Consider the following 15,416-nt stretch of genomic DNA (forward strand, 5'->3'; position numbering starts at 1 on the left):
CAAAGCACCCCCACATCATCACACCTCCTCCTCCATGCTTCACGGTCGGAACCACACATGCTGAGATCGTCCGTTCACCTACTCTGCATCTCACAAAGACACGTCGGTTGGAAACAAAAATCTCAAATTTGGACTCATCAGACCAAAGGACAGATTTCCACTGGTTTTATGTCCATTGCTCGTGTTTCTTGGACAAATCAAGTCTCTTCTTATTATTGGTGTCCTTTAGTAGTGGTTTCTTTGCAGCAATTCACCATGAAGGCCTGATTCATGCAGTCTTCTCTGAACAGTTGATGTTGAGATGTGTCTGTTACTTGAACTCTGTGAAGCATTTATTTAGTTATTGAAGTTATTGAAATTTTCCACATTGACCTTCATGTCTTAAAGTAATAATGGACTGTCATTTCTCTTTGCTTATTTGAGCTGTTCTTGCCATAATATGAACTTGGTCTTTTGCCAAATAGGGCTATCTTCTGTATGTTACAGCACAACTGATTGGCTCAAACGCATTAAGAAGAAAATAAATTCCACAAATGAACTTTTAACAAGGCACACACTTTAATTGAAATTAATTCCAGGTGACTACCTCATGAAGCTTGTTGAGAGAATGCCAAGAGATGGCAAAGCTGTCATAAAGGCAAAGGGTGGCTACTTTGAAGAATCTCAAATATACAATATACTTGTATTTGTTTAACACTTTTTTTGGTGACAACAAAATTCCATATGTGTTTTCATTCTTCACTATTATCCTACAATGTAGAACATAGTAAAAAAATAAAGAAAAACCCTTGAATGTGGTGTGTCCAAACTTTTGACTGGTACTGTACATTGGAAATCGATCTTTTAGATCTTCTGATCTGGCATGAATCTCCCACAACAATCCATTCTATTATGTTCTCACTATTCTGTAATGGGAGTAAAATATTCATGACAGAGAAAATATATGGGTGTAAAATATAGAACGGTGAGTGAAACGTTATATCCCATCTCTTTGGTCAGTCCACAATTTCATGACCATCCAGGGTTGTGACGTTGATGGAGTTTTGACTAAGACGTTGTTGATATAGATGCAGTGACCATCATCCATGACTAATAGAAGAAAAAAATAATAATACTTTTTTTTTTACTTTAAAAAACTGTAGTGGGCACTGCTAGTGCATTTTCAGGTAAATGGAGAAAAACACCTGTTTGAAAAGAGAAAAGAAAGAAGCACACTGGTAATCTGCCATAGTCTTCCAAAAAACCCTCAAGCAATCTCAGAAGAACACAAAAGGGTAGTTCTGATGTATTTGCTCTCAAAAGTCTACCGTTTCAATCACGGTAGCTTTTTCATCATTTACATAATGTTTTGCACATTTTACACTCGAAGCGAAGTAAACGCCGAGCAACATTTCAGTCAACAGGGGTGTAATCATTCGTCCAAAAAGTTGCGTTTGCAAATGAAAACGACAGTTTCTATAGGACAAATTCAGGTTGGTCCCTCCCCGTTTCTTCTGTTTGCTTCCATTTAAGAAACATTTTGCAACTGAATCGGCGTAATGAATACACCGCAGATCTTCTTCAGGCTTTAAATGACCAAAATGTTGATTGGAATTTCTTAATTTGCAAACACAAAATGTAACAAGTGTAGATGTACAGATAATACTGGAAGAGCATAAACTAATTGAAACTGGAAAGATTTGAAGCCAAATATATGAGAACAGACAGAAGTCATAATAGATCGCTCCCTATCGGCCATTTTCCAAAATGTCTCCCTTCCTCTCTCCTCATCTGCCCTGATGTGAAAACAGACTAGCTAAAATCATTACGGTAGAGTTCTACTAGGCATTTGCTTCCACTTGTCCAGTTTTTTCACATCAGATTCAGTGTACATGAGATTTAACAGATGAAGCCACTTTAGACTATGGCAATGCAGCCCATATCTCACGTACAGACAGTCACTTTCTATTCGTAGTGGAGGCTGCCCCCTTGTGAATGATCAGGAACAGTGACATTTTTAACTCCAAATACACCAGAGGCTGTATGTATCAAGGGTCTCAGAGTAGGAGTGCTGCTCTAGGACCCTTGATACATCTGGCCCAGACTAATAACCCTGGGTAGTGTTCATTATGCACCGAACATAAGAAAACATACTGAAACAGGGAGGGAATGTGAACTTCTCCAATTAGAAACTCTTGTTTTCCTGAGCAAAATATTTGTCTATGGTCGACCCTAATGAATATGACCCTGGTTTTACCTGGGTCGGCCTTCGGTTTATTTTGGTATTCCCCAAATAACAAATCCACATTTTTTTTTACAATGATTAGTAAATATTCCAATACTATTGATAATATGATAAGGTTGTAGACTCATGTATCACAGACCTCTTGGGTGAGGGTGGTGCTGTACTGTTTGTAAAAACTACCATGAGGCGAGCTGTGTTGCGTTTGTCCCAATAATTTTACAGTTCATACTGTAATGAATAACCAGTTGACAGTTTGATAGTTGCAAATGAACGACTTTCTACTCAAATGATATCAACTATCTTATCATCTACTTTAGATTTTATATTTATCAATATTATGTAGCGTACTAAAAGTCCTCAACTTCTATCCTCATTAGGCATCATGGTAAGAGCGTGCAGTACTGAGTTGCTCCCAGTCCCTGAGCTATGCCAGCTTGATCATAGTGGTCTGGAGATACCAGAGGAGAGGGAGGAGGACTCCCTTGTAAACAGTGTCAAGTGTTTTCCTGAGTGGACTATCCCGGCTAAATAATTACAATGAAATTAATTAGGAGGGGACAAGGACTCACCCTGCGTTACTCAGCTGCAACCAGAGCCATTGCTGTTGCGGGTGGAGGAGTCGAGGGCCTCACCTGGGCTGGAGCCCTATTAGCAGGTGGCGAGATGTTCTCCACGTGAGCCGCTGGGATGGAATAGTGGTGGGAGGGCGTGGCGAGCAGCAAGCCTGCACACCTGGAGAAACCTGTGACGGTAGAGATGGTTGAAGTGGTCCAGAATCCGAGTAAGGCAGCGGTGCAGGAGAGGAACCTCAGGTTGGGATACATGCACATGGATCACCCTCTGCTCTCCATGCAGACCTGCTGGAGTAAGGAGAAAGAGGACAGGGGAGGAAAAAGGGGAAAGGAGAGGAAAAAGAGGAAAGTAGAGGAAAAATAAGAAAGGGGAGAGAAAAGATCAGATCAAGACCTACAGCAAACACAAGGGGAGCAACACTTTAAAAGAATTGATGATATTGTTTGCTCGCCCTTATTCTAACCAATACCTACTCGATCTCTGTCAGACTCAGAGCAGACCACAAGGTTCAGGAAATATCTCTCTTGATACCCCACACCCTACACTATAGTGCACTACTTTTGCCCAAAACATGTACCGTAACACCAAACATCATAGAATACCATTGTGCATTAGCAAGTTGACAAAAGTGTTGAAGTATTCGAGCAAAGCAACAAGTAGAAAGTGTCACATGATAAGAGTCAGTAAGACATAATGTCTCCTAAATGGTCAAAACCACGCAGCGTACTATTTTGTATTTTCCCAACATGATGATGCACTTTTCTCCATACAGCACCACAGCTATGTCAGCTATGTCTGCTATGTCCCTGTGATCAGTGTGTGTCTACTGCCCTCTGGAGTAAACTTGAAGTCAGCGTGACAAGGCCCTGATTCTCATGTAGTCCGTGCCAGCAACCCACAGCGGGTGCCACAATCGAAGAGGAAAACACTGAAAGAAGCTATGGCATCAGTAACCTAACTCCTCACAAGCTAACTCAAGAAAAGCATTACGTTATAAATGATTCATGTTCAGATTCCCTTCCATCTACTTTAAGATTCTACTAGAACAACACAACAAGTTGATGGTATAAACTACGTCCCGGCCTACACCTGCTTTTCTTCCTTCCAGTTTTTCCCACAGATGAGCAACTTTATAGCGAAAACCCTTCTCAATTGTGATCTGCATACATCTAATCATAAGTATAATTTCATACAGTGCCTTCGGAAAGTATTCAGATCCCTTGAATTTTTCCATATTTTGTTACGTTACAGCCTTATTCTAAAAATGATGAAATAAAAACAAATATTCAGCAATCTACACACAATACCCCATAATGACAAACATATTTTAGCAAATTTATGAAATATAAAAAACAGAAATACCTTATTTATGTCCTTGTTTTTGAAAGAAAAGCACATTTTTTGTCCATTAAAATAACATAAAATTGATCAGAAATACAGTGTAGACATTGCTAATGTTGTAAATGATTATTGTATCTGGAAACGGCAGATTTTTTTATGGAATATCTACATAGGCCCATTATCAGCAACCATCACTCCTGTGTTCCAATGGCACGTTGTGTTAGCTAATCCAAGTTTATAATTTTAAAAGGCTAATTGATCATTAGAAAACCCTTTTGCAATTATGTTTGCACAGCTGAAAACTTATTCTGATCAATAAAGAAGCAATAAAACTGGCCTTCTTTAGACTAGTTGAGTATCTGGAGCATCAGCATTTGTGGGTTCGATTACAGGCTCAAAATGGCCAGAAACAAAGCACTTTCTTCTGAAACTCGTCAGTCTATTCTTGTTCTGAAAAATGAAGGCTATTCCATGCGAGAAATTGCCAAGAAACTGAAGATCTTGTACAACGCTGTGTACTACTCCTTTCACAGAACAGCGCAAACTGGCTTTAACCAGAATAGAAAGAGGAGTGGGAGGCCCCGGTGCACATCTGAGCAAGAGGACAAGTACATTAGAGTGTCTAGTTTAAGAAACAGACGCCTCAGAAGTCCTCAACTGGCAGCTTCATTAAATAGTACCCGCAAAACACCAGTCTCAACGTCAACAGTGAAGAGGCGACTCCGGGATGCTGGCCTTCTAGGCAGAGTTCCTCTGTCCAACGTCTGCGTTCTTTTGCCCATCTTAATCTTTTATTTTTATTGGCCAGCCTGAGATATGACTTTTTCTTTGCAACAAGGCCAGCATCCCGGAGTCGCCTCTTCACTGTTAACGTTGAGACTGTGAAATAACACATTCGGAATCATGTAGTAACCAAAAAAGTGATACGCCATCCTATCTGGTTCACACTTAGTGGGACTCCTATGTAAGGGCTATTTGACCAAGGAGAGTGATGGAGTGCTGCATCAGATGACCTGGCCTCCACAATCACTCGACCTCAACCCAATTGAGATGGTTTGGGATTAGTTGGACCGCAGAGTGAAGGAAAAGCAGCCAACAAGTGCACAGCATATGTGGGAACTCCTTCAAGACTGTTGTAAAAGCATTCCAGGTGAAGCTGGTTGAGAGAATGCCAAGGCTACTTTGAAGAATCTCAAATACAAAATATATTTTTATTTGTTTAACAGATTTTTGATTACTACATGATTCCATATGTGTTATATCATAGTTTTTATGTCTTCACTATTATTCTACAATGTAGAAAACCCTTGAATGAGTAGGTGTTACTTTTGACCGGTAGTGTATACACTATAGATACAAAAGTATGTGTACACCCCTTCAAATTAGAAGGATTTGGCAATTTCAGCCACAGCTGTTGTTGACAGTTGTATGAAATCAAGCACATAGACATTCAATCTCCATAGACAAACATTGGCAGTAGAATGGCCTTAGTGAAGAGCTCAGTGACTTTCAACGTGGCACCGTCATAGGATGCCACCTTTCTAACAAGTCAGTTCGTCAAATTTCTGCCCTGCTAGAGCTTCCCCAGTCAACTGTAAGTGCTGTTTTTGTGAAGTGGAATCATCTAGGAGCAACAATGGCTCAGCAGCGAAGTGGTAGTCCACACAAGCTCACAGAACGGGAACACCGAGTGCTGAAGCGTGTAGCGCGTAAAAATTGTCTGTCCTCGGGTGGAACACTCAATACTGAGTTCCAAACTACCTCCGGAAGCAACGTCAGCACAAGAACTGTTTGTCGGGATTTTCATGAAATGGGTTTTTAGAATCACACTTCACATAGTCCGACGGATGAATCTGGGTTTGACGGATGCCAGGAGAACCCTACCTGCCCAAATGCATAGTGCCAACTGTAACGTTTGGTGGAGGAGGAATAATGGTTTGGGGCTGATTTTCATGTTCCGGGCTAGGCCCCTTAGTTCCAGTGAAGGGAAATCTTAACGCTACAGCATACAATGATATTCCAGAGGATACTGTGCTTCCAACTTTGTGGCAACAGTTTGGGGAAGGCCCTTTTCTGTTTCAGCATGACAATGCCCCCATGCACAAAGCGAGATCCATACAGAAATTGTTTGTCTGACTCCCGAGTGGCGCAGTGGTCTAAGGCACTGCCTCGCAATGCTATCTGTGCCACTAGAGATCCTGGTTCGAGTCCAGTTTCTGTCGCGACTGGAAGACCCATGTGGCAGTGCACAATTGGCCCAGCGTCATTCGGCCTAGTGGAGGGTTTGCCCGGCAGGGATGTCATTGCGTTCTAGCGACTCCTGTGGTGGGCCAAGCCATTTTGGCAAATCTGACCACGACTCCATCTTGCTCCTCCCGTCCTATAGGCAGAAACTCAAACAGGAAGTGCACGTGCTTTGTACTTTTCAACGCTGGTATGACCAATCGGAATCCACGCTTCAGGATTGTTTTGATCACGTGAACTGGGATATGTTCCGGGTAGCTTGCGGAAATAATCTAGACACATTCACGGATACGGTGACTGAGTTCATAAGTAAGTGTATAGGAGATGTAGTACCCACGGTGACTACTAAAACCTACCCTAAGCAGAAACTGTGGATAGCTGGTAGCATTCGCGCAAAACTGAAAGTGCGAACCACCGCATTTAACCAGGGCAAGGCGACTGGTAATATGGCAGAATATAGTTATTCACTCATCAAGGCATTTAAACAAGCTAAACGTCAGTATAGAGATAAATTGGAGTCGCAATTCAACGGCTCAGACACAAGACTTATGTGGCAGGGACTACAGACAATCACAGACTACAAAAGGAAAACCAGCCACGTCGCCGAAACCAATGTCTTGCTTCCGGACAGGCTAAACACATTCTTCTTACGCTTTGAGGATAACACAGTGCCACCGACACGGCCCGCTACCAAGGACTCTGGGCTCTCCTTTGCCCACGTGGCTGACGTGAGTAAAACTTTTAAACGTGTTAACCCTCACAAGGCTGCCGGCCCAGACGGCATCCCTAGCCGCGTCCTCAGAGCATGCGCAGACCAGCAGGTTGGTGTGATTACAGGCATATTCAATCTCTCCCTATCACAGTCTGCTGTCCCCACATGTTTCAAGATGGCCACCATTGTTCTTGTACCCAAGAAGATTAAGGTAACTGAACTTAATGACTATCGCCTCGTAGCACTCACCTCTGTCATCATGAAGTGCTGGTCAAGGATCATATCACCTCTACCTTAACTGCCACCCTAGACACACTTCAATTTGCTTACCACCCCAATTGATCCACTTCACTCTGCACACTGCCCTATCCCATCTGGACAAGAGGAATACCTATGCAAGAATGCTGTTTATTGACTATAGCTCAGCATTCAACACCATAGTACCCTCCAAGCTCATCATTAAGCTTGAAGCCCTGGGTCTGAACCCCGCCCTGTGCATCTGAGTCCTGGACTTCCTGACGGGCCGCCCCCTGGTGGTGAAGGTAGGAAACATCACCTCCACTCCGCTGATCCTCAACATTGGGGCCCAACAAGGGTGAGTGCTCAGCCCCCTCCTGTTCACCCATGACTGCGTGGCCAAGCACGCCTCCAACTCAATCATCAAGTTTCAGATGAACCAACAGTAGAACCTTCCTGTTCGGCGCCGACAGAGATGCCCGCCTCGCTTCGCGTTCCTAGGAGACTATGCAGTATTTTGTTTTTTTATGTGATATTTCTTACAATGTTACCCCAGAAAATCTCAGGTTTTATTACATACAGTCGGGAGGAACTATTGGATATAACTCACCAACATTATGACCAGGAATACGACTTTCACGAAGCGGATCCTCTGTTTGGCCTACCACCCAGGACAATGGATCGGATCCCAGCCGGCGACCCAAAACAACGGTGCCGAAGAAGGGGCAGACGGAGCGGTCTTCTGGTCAGGCTCCGTAGACGGGCACATCGCGCACCGCACCCGAGCATACTACTCGCCAATGTCCAGTCTCTTGACAACAAGGTAGACGAAATCCGAGCAAGGGTAGAATTCCAGAGAGACATCAGAGACTGTAACGTTCTTTGTTTCACGGAAACATGGCTCGCTCGAGACACGCTATCTAAGTCAGTACAGCCACCTGGTTTCTTCACGCATCGCGCCGACAGAAACAAGCATCTCTCTGGTAAGAAGGGCGGGGGTGTATGCCTTATGATTAACGAGACGTGGTGTGATCATGACAACATACAGGAACTCAAGTCCTTTTGTTCACCTGACACCGCATTATCTACCAAGAGAATTCTCTTCGATCATAATCACAGTCGTGTATATTCCCCCCCAAGCAGACACATCGACGGCCCTGAAAGAACTTCATTCGACTCTATATGAACTGGAAACCACATATCCTGAGGCTGCATTTATTGTAGCTGGGGATTTTAACAAGGCTAATCTGAAAACAAGGCTCCCCAAAATCTATCAGCATATCGAATGTGCTACCAGGGCTGGCAAAACCCTAGATCACTGTTATTCTAACTTCCGCGACTCATATAAGGCCCTCCCCCGCCCTCCCTTCGGAAAAGCTGACCACGACTCCATTTTGTTGCTCCCAGCCTATAGACAGAAACTAAAACAGGAAGCACCCGCGCTCAGGTCTGTTCAACGCTGGTCCGACCAATCTGATTCCACGCTTCAAGATTGCTTCGATCACGTGGACTGGGATATGTTCCGCATTGCGGCGAACAACAACATTGATGAATACGCTGATTCGGTGAGCGAGTTTATTAGCAAGTGCATCGGTGATGTTGTACCCACAGCGTCTATTAAAACATTCCCCAACCAGAAACCGTGGATTGATGGCAGCATTCGCGCAAAACTGAAAGCGCAAACCACTGCTTTTAATCAGGGCATGGTGACCGGAAACATGACCGAATACAAACAGTGTAGCTATTCCCTCCGCAAGGCAATCAAACAAGCTAAGCGTCAGTATAGAGACAAAGTGGAGTCGCAATTCAACGGCTCAGACACGAGAGATATGTGGCAGGGTCTACAGTCAATCACGGACTACAAAATAAAAACCAGCCCCGTCGCGGACCACGATGCCTTGCTCCCAGACAGACTAAACAACTTTTTTGCTCGCTTTGAGGATAACACAGTGCCACCGACACGGCCCGCTACCAAGGACTCTGGGCTCTCCTTTGCCCACGTGGCTGACGTGAGTAAAACATTTAAACGTGTTAACCCTTGCAAGGCTGCAGGCCCAGATGGCATCCCCGGCCGTGTCCTCAGAGCATGCGCAGACATGCTGGCTGGTGTGTTTACAGACATATTCAATCAATCCTTATCCCAGTCTGCTGTTCCCACATGCTTCAAGAGGGCCACCATTGTTCCTGTTCCCAAGACAGCTAAGGTAACTGAGCTAAATGACTACCGCCCTGTAGCACTCACTTCCGTCATCATGAAGTGCTTTGAGAGACTAGTCAAGGACCATATCACATCCACCCTACCTGACACCCTAGACACACTCCAATTTGCTTACTGCACCAATAGGTCCACAGATGACGTAATCGCCATCACACTGCACACTGCCCTAACCCATCTGGACAAGAGGAATACCTATGTAAGAATGCTGTTCACCGATTACAGCTCAGCATTTAACACCATAGTACCCTCCAAACTCGTCATTAAGCTCGAGACCCTGGGTCTCGACCCGGCCTTGTGCAACTGGGTCCTGGACTTCCTGACGGGCCGCCCCCAGGTGGAGAGGGTAGGTAACAACATCTTCACCCCGCTGATCCTCAACACTGGGTCCCCACAAGGGTGCGTTCTCAGCCCTCTCCTGTACTCCCTGTTCACCCACTGCGTGGCCATGCACGCCTCCAACTCAATCATCAAGTTTGCAGACGACACTACAGTGGTAGGCTTGATTACCAACAACGACGAGACGGCCTACAGGGAGGAGGTGAGGGCCCTCGGAGTATGGTGTAAGGAAAATAACCTCACACTCAATGTCAACAAAACAAAGGAGATGATCGTGGACTTCAGGAAACAGCAGAGGGAGCAGCCCCCTATCTACATTGACGGGACAGTAGTGGAGAGGGTGGAAAGTTTTAAGTTCCTCGGCGTACACATCACGGACAAACTGAAATGGTCCACCCACACAGACAGCGTGGTGAAGAAGGCGCAGCAGCGCCTCTTCAACCTCAGGAGGCTGAAGAAATTCGGCTTGTCACCAAAAACACTCACAAACTTTTACAGATGCACAATCGAGAGCACCATATATTTATATGTACAGTTGAAGTCGGAAGTTTACATACACCTTAGCCAAATACATTTAAACTCAGTTTTTCACAATTCCTGACATTTAATCCAACTAAAAACTCCCTGTCTTAGGTCAGTTAGGATCACCACTTTATTTTAAGAATGTGAAATGTCAGAATAATAGTAGAGAGAATGATTTTATGTGGTTCATCACATTCCCAGTGGGTCAGAAGTTTACATACACTCATACACTTACATACACTCAATTAGTATTTGGTAGCATTGCCTTTAAATTGTTTAACTTGGGTCAAACGTTTCGGGTAGCCTTCCACAAGCTTCCCACAATAAGTTGGTTGAATTTTGGCCCATTCCTCCTGACAGAGCTTGTGTAACTGAGTCAGGTTTGTAGGCCTCCTTGCTCGCACACACTTTTTCAGTTCTGCCCACAAATTTTCTATGGGATTGAGGTCAGGACTTTGTGATGGCCACTCCAATACCTTGACTTTGTTGACTTTGGAAGTATGCTTGGGGTCATTGTCCATTTAGAAGACCCATTTGCGACCAAGCTTTAACTTCCTGACTGATGTCTTGAGATGTTGCTTCAATATATCCAAATAATTTTCATTCCTCATGATGCCATCTATTTTGTGAAGTGTACCAGTCCCACCTGCAGCAAAGCCCCCACACAACATGATGCTGCCACCCCCGTGCTTCAAGGTTTGGATGGTGTTCTTTGGCTTGCAAGCCTCCCCCCTTTTCCTCCAAACATAACGATGGTCATTATTGCCAAACAGATCTATTTTTGTTTCATCACACCAGAGGACATTTCTCCAAAAAGTACGATCTTTGTCCCCATGTGCAGTTGCAATCGTAGTCTTGCTTTTTTTATTGCGGTTTTGGAGCAGTGGCTTCTTCCTTGCTGAGCGGCCTTTCAGGTTATGTCGATATAGGACTCGTTTTACTGTGGATATAGATACTTTTGTACTTGTTTTCTCCAGCATCTTCACAAGGTCCTTTGATGTTGTTCTGGGATTGATTTGCACTTTTCGCATCAAAGTACGTTCATCTCTGGGAGACAGAATGCGTCTCCTTCATGAGCGGTATGACGGCTGCATGGTCCCATGGTGTTTATACTTGCGTACCTTTGTTTGTACAGATGAACGTGGTACCTTCAGGCATTTGGAAATTGTTCCCAAGGATGAACCAGACTTGTGGAGGTCTACAATTTTCCGGAGGTCTTGGCTGATTTCTTTTGATTTTTCCCATGATGTCAAGCAAAGAGGCACTGAGTTTGAAGGTAGGCCTTGAGATACATCCACAGGTACACCTCCAATTGACTCAAATTATGTCAATTAGCCTATCAGAAGCTTCTAAAGCCATGACATAATTTTCTGGAATTTTTCAAGCTGTTTAAAGGCACAGTCAACTTAGTGTATGTTAACTTCTGACCCACTGGAATTGTGATACAGTGAATTGTAAGTGAAATAATCTGTCTGTAAAGAGTTGTTGGAAAAATGACTTGTGTCATGCACAAAGTAGATGTCCTAACCGACTTGCCAAAACTATAGTTTGTTAACAAGAAATTTGTGGAGTGGTTGAAAAACGAGTTTTAATGACTCCAAACTAAGTGTATGTAAACTTCCGACTTCAACTGTATAAATTCTTATTCCATTCCTTTATTTAGATTTGTTTGTATTAGGTAGTTGTTGCGGAATTGTTAGATTACATGTTAGATATTGCTGCACTGTCGGAACTAGAAGCACAAGCATTTCGCTACACTCGCAATAACATCTGCTAACCATATGTGTGTGACCAATAACATATGTGTGTGACCAATACTGTCCCGTCGATGTGGATAGGGGGGTGCTCCTTCTGCTGTTTCCTGAAGTCCACAATCATCTCCTTTGTTTTGTTGACGTTGAGTGTGAGGTTATTTTCCTGACACCACACTCCGAGGGCCCTCACCTCCTCCCTGTAGGCCGTCTCGTCGTTGTTGGTAATCAAGCCTACCACTGTAGTGTCGTCCGCAAACTTGATGATTGAGTTGGAGGCGTGCATGGCCACGCAGTCGTGGGTGAACAGGGAGTACAGGAGAGAGCTCAGAACGCACCCTTGTGGGGCCCCAGTGTTGAGGATCAGCGGGGTGGAGATGTTGTTACCTACCCTCACCACCTGGGGGCGGCCCGTCAGGAAGTCCAGGACCCAGTTGCACAGGGCGGGGTCGAGACCCAGGATCTCGAGCTTGATGACGAGTTTGGAGGGTACTATGGTGTTAAATGCTGAGCTGTAGTCGATGAACAGCATTCTCACATAGGTATTCCTCTTGTCCAGATGGGTTAGGGCAGTGTGCAGTGTGGTTGCGATTGCGTCGTCTGTGGACCTATTGGGTCGGTAAGCAAATTGGAGTGGGTCTAGGGTGTCAGGTAGGGTGGAGGTGATATGATCCTTGACTAGTCTCTCAAAGCACTTCATGATGACGGAAGTGAGTGCTACGGGGCGGTAGTCGTTTAGCTCAGTTACCTTAGCTTTCTTGGGAACAGGAACAATGGTGGCCCTCTTGAAGCATGTGGAAACAGCAGACTGGGATAAGGATTGATTGAATATGTCCTTAAACACACCAGCCAGCTGGTCTGCGCATGCTCTGAGGACGCGGCTGGGAATGCCGTCTGGGCCTGCAGCCTTGCGAGGGTTAAAACGTTTAAATGTTTTACTCACCTCAGCTGCAGTGAAGGAGAGCCCGCAGGTTTTGGTAGCGGGCCGTGTCAGTGGCACTGTATTGTCCTCAAAGCGAGCAAAAAAGTTATTTAGCCTGTCTGGGAGCAAGACATCCTGGTCCGCGACGGGGCTGGTTTTCTTTTTGTAATCCGTGATTGACTGTAGACCCTGCCACATACCTCCTGTGTCTGTGCTGTTGAATTGCGACTCTACTTTGTCTCTATACTGGGACTTAGCTTGTTTGATTGCCTTGCGGAGAGAATAGCTACACTGTTTGTATTCGGTCATGTTTCCGGTCACCTTGCCCTGGTTAAAAGCAGTGGTTCGCGCTTTCAGTTTCACGCGAATGCTGCCATCAATCCACGGTTTCTGGTTTGGGAATGTTTTAATCGTTGCTGTGGGTACGACATCGTCAATGCACTTTCTAATGAACTCGCTCACCGAATCAGCGTATTCGTCAATATTGTTGTTGGACGCAATGCGGAACATATCCCAATCCGCGTGATCGAAGCAGTCTTGAAGCGTGGAATCAGATTGGTCGGACCAGCGTTGAACAGACCTGACCGAGGGAGCTTGTTGTTTTAGTTTCTGTTTGTAGGCTGGAAGCAACAAAATGGAGTCGTGGTCAGCTTTTCCGAAAGGAGGGCGGGGGAGGGCCTTATATGCGTCGCGGAAGTTAGTATAACAATGATCCAAGGTTTTACCAGCCCTGGTAGCACAATCGATATGCTGATAGAATTTAGGGAGTTTTGTTTTCAGATTAGCCTTGTTAAAATCCCCAGCTACGATGAATGCAGCCTCAGGGTGTGTGGTTTCCAGTTTACAAAGAGTCAGATAAAGTTCGTTCAGGGCCATCGATGTGTCTGCTTGGGGGGGAATATATACGGCTGTGATTATAATCGAAGAGAATTCCCTTGGTAGATAATGCGGTCGACATTTGATTGTGAGGAATTCTAGATCGGGTGAACAGAATGACTTGAGTTCCTGTATGTTGTTATGATCACACCACGTCTCGTTAATCATAAGGCATACACCCCCGCCCCTCTTCTTACCAGAAAGATGTTTGTTTCTGTCGGCGCGATGCGTGAAGAAACCAGCTGGCTGCACCGACTCCGTTAGCGTCTCTTGAGTGAGCCATGTTTCCGTGAAGCAGAGAACGTTACAATCTCTGATGTCTCTCTGGAATGTTACCCTTGCTCGGATTTCATCAACCTTATTGTCAAGAGACTGGACATTGGCGAGTAGTATGCTAGGGAGTGGAGCGCGATGTGCCCGTCTCCGAAGCCTGACCAGGAGACCACCTGACGGCGTCGCTTAGGGTCGCCGGCTGGGATCAGATCCATTGTATTGTGTGGAAGGCAAAACACTGGATCCGCTTCGGGAAAGTCATATTCCTGGTTTTAACGATGGTGAGTTGACGTTGCTCTTATATTCAGTAGTTCCTCCCGACTGTATGTAATGAAACCTAAGATTACCTGGGGTACCAATGTAAGGAATAACACATAAAAAAACAAAATACTGCATATTGTCCTAGGAACGCGAAGCGAGGCGGCCATCTCGGTCGGCGCCGGAAGTACATATGATAAGGAAAGACATTGACAACTAATATAACATTATTAAAACCATACTTTTATTGAAAGAATAAGGTTAGGGGAATACATTCTCATTGAAGCTGAAAACAAAGTGTAAGTTACATCACTGTCATAACCGTAACATCATACACAACCTGTTGCCCTTGCATTCAGGTGCCAAAGAAGCAAACCACATCATCTTCTCTTTTCTATGTCCTGTAACAAAGCCAACAATTTCTACAGTAGTTCTCAAGTACATTGAAGCTTCACTCTTTCTGTTCTGACAATCAGCCAAATGTTATCTTGGTCTTTGATCTGTTTGTGCTGTACAGCCAGTGGTGTACAAAGTACCCAATTTGCATACTTGAGTAAAAGTATAGATACCTTAATAGAAAATTACTCATGTAAAAGTGAAAGTCGGCCAGTAAAATACTACTTGAGTAAACGTTTTCAAGTATTTGGTTTTAAATATACTTAAGCATCAAAAGTAAATGTAATTGCTAAAATATACTTAAGTATCAAAAGTAAAAGTATAAATCATTAAAAAATACTTATATTAAGCAAAGCAGACAGCACCATTTTCTTGTTTTTAAAATGTACGGATAGCCAGGGGCACACTCCAACACTCATTATTTACAGAAGATGCATTTGTGTTTAGTGAGTCCGCCAGTCCAGAGGCAGTAGGGATGACCACGTGTTCTCTTGATACGTGCGGGAATTTGACCATTTTCCTGTCCTGCTAAG

This window comes from Salvelinus namaycush, chromosome 24 (genome assembly GCF_016432855.1).
Source record: "Salvelinus namaycush isolate Seneca chromosome 24, SaNama_1.0, whole genome shotgun sequence".
In the NCBI taxonomy this organism is placed as follows: domain Eukaryota; kingdom Metazoa; phylum Chordata; class Actinopteri; order Salmoniformes; family Salmonidae; genus Salvelinus; species Salvelinus namaycush.